Source organism: Vanacampus margaritifer, unplaced genomic scaffold, assembly GCF_051991255.1.
Source record: "Vanacampus margaritifer isolate UIUO_Vmar unplaced genomic scaffold, RoL_Vmar_1.0 HiC_scaffold_59, whole genome shotgun sequence".
Lineage (NCBI taxonomy): Eukaryota > Metazoa > Chordata > Actinopteri > Syngnathiformes > Syngnathidae > Vanacampus > Vanacampus margaritifer.
In genome coordinates, this window is record NW_027520769.1 from 1 (window position 1) to 2,500 (window position 2,500).

Consider the following 2,500-nt stretch of genomic DNA (forward strand, 5'->3'; position numbering starts at 1 on the left):
GAAAGAGGGGGAAGAGCTGGAAGTGCTGGAAGTGCTGGAAGTGCTGGAAGTGCTGGAAGTGCTGAAAGTGCTGAAAGTGCTGAAAGTAAAGGGGAAAGCGGACAGCGGCCAGCGGACAGCGGCCAGCGGACAGCGGCCAGCGGACAGCGGCCAGCGGACAGCGGCGACAGGCCAAATGTGCTGAGGGCGGCCGCCTATAGTGCTCCTATTTCGGCTATGGCAGGCGCTCTCCCCCTGGTCCATGGCGCTTTCCCCCCGGTCCATGGAGCCCCGTCAACAGCCAGCAACAAGCCCCAAAGAGAGGCGCTCTCTCCCTGGTCCATGGAGCCCCGCCAACAGGCATCAAGCCCCGAAGAGAGGCACTCTCCCCCTGGTCCATGGCGCTCTCCCCCTGGTACATGGAGCCCCGCCAACAGCCAGCAACAAGCCCCGAAGAGAGGCGCTCTCCCCCTTGTCCATGGCGCTCCAGGATGGGGGGGCCAAATGTGCTGAGGGCGGCCGCCTATAGTGCTCTTATTTCGGCTATGGCAGGTGCTCTCCCCCTGGTCCATGGCGCTCTCCCCCTGGTCCATGGAGCCACGCCAACAGCCAGCAACAAGCCCCAAAGAGAGGCGCTCTCCCCCTGGTCCATGGAGCCCCGCCAACAGGCATCAAGCCCCGAAGAGAGGCGCTCTCCCCCTGGTCCATGGCGCTCCAGGATGGGGGGGCCAAATGTGCTGAGGGCGGCCGCCTATAGTGCTCTTATTTCGGCTATGGCAGGTGCTCTCCCCCTGGTCCATGGCGCTCTCCCCCTGGTCCATGGAGCCACGCCAACAGCCAGCAACAAGCCCCAAAGAGAGGCGCTCTCCCCCTGGTCCATGGAGCCCCGCCAACAGGCATCAAGCCCCGAAGAGAGGCGCTCTCCCCCTGGTCCATGGCGCTCCAGGATGGGGGGGCCAAATGTGCTGAGGGCGGCCGCCTATAGTGCTCTTATTTCGGCTATGGCAGGTGCTCTCCCCCTGGTCCATGGCGCTCTCCCCCTGGTCCATGGAGCCACGCCAACAGCCAGCAACAAGCCCCAAAGAGAGGCGCTCTCCCCCTGGTCCATGGAGCCCCGCCAACAGGCATCAAGCCCCGAAGAGAGGCGCTCTCCTCCTGGTCCATGGCGCTCCAGGATGGGGGGGCCAAATGTGCTGAGGGCGGCCGCCTATAGTGCTCTTATTTCGGCTATGGCAGGTGCTCTCCCCCTGGTCCATGGCGCTCTCCCCCTGGTCCATGGAGCCACGCCAACAGCCAGCAACAAGCCCCAAAGAGAGGCGCTCTCCCCCTGGTCCATGGAGCCCCGCCAACAGGCATCAAGCCCCGAAGAGAGGCGCTCTCCTCCTGGTCCATGGCGCTCCAGGATGGGGGGGCCAAATGTGCTGAGGGCGGCCGCCTATAGTGCTCTTATTTCGGCTATGGCAGGTGCTCTCCCCCTGGTCCATGGCGCTCTCCCCCTGGTCCATGGAGCCACGCCAACAGCCAGCAACAAGCCCCAAAGAGAGGCGCTCTCCCCCTGGTCCATGGAGCCCCGCCAACAGGCATCAAGCCCCGAAGAGAGGCGCTCTCCTCCTGGTCCATGGCGCTCCAGGATGGGGGGGCCAAATGTGCTGAGGGCGGCCGCCCATAGTGCTCTTATTTCGGCTATGGCAGGCGAGAGCCCCCGCTGGAGGTGGCACTCTGAAAATATTTCGAAAAAAGTTGACTTTGAAAAAATTTGAGAACCAGGATTGGGGGGCCAAATGTGCTGAGGGCGGCCGCCTATAGTGCTCTTATTTCGGCTATGGCAGGTGCTCTCCCCCTGGTCCATGGCGCTCTCCCCCTGGTCCATGGAGCCCCGCCAACAGCCAGCAACAAGCCCCAAAGAGAGGCGCTCTCCCCCTGGTCCATGGAGCCCCGCCAATAGCCAGCAACAAGCCCCAAAGAGAGGCGCTCTCCCCCTGGTCCATGGAGCCCCGCCAACAGGCATCAAGCCCCGAAGAGAGGCGCTCTCCCCCTGGTCCATGGCGCTCTCCCCCTGGTCCATGGAGCCCCGCCAACAGCCAGCAACAAGCCCCAAAGAGAGGCGCTCTCCCCCTGGTCCATGGCGCTCCAGGATGGGGGGGCCAAATGTGCTCACTGAGGCCGCCCATGGCGCTCCTATTTCGGCTATGGCAGGCGAGAATCCCCCTGGGAAGTGGCACTCTGAAAATATTTTGAAAAAAGTTGACTTTGAAAATTTTTGAGAACCAGGATTTGGGGGGCCAAATGTGCTGAGGGCGGCCGCCTATAGTGCTCTTATTTCGGCTATGGCAGGTGCTCTCCCCCTGGTCCATGGCGCTCTCCCCCTGGTCCATGGAGCCCCGCCAACAGCCAGCAACAAGCCCCAAAGAGAGGCGCTCTCCCCCTGGTCCATGGAGCCCCGCCAATAGCCAGCAACAAGCCCCACAGAGAGGCGCTCTCCCCCTGGTCCATGGAGCCCCGCCAACAGGCATCAAGCCCC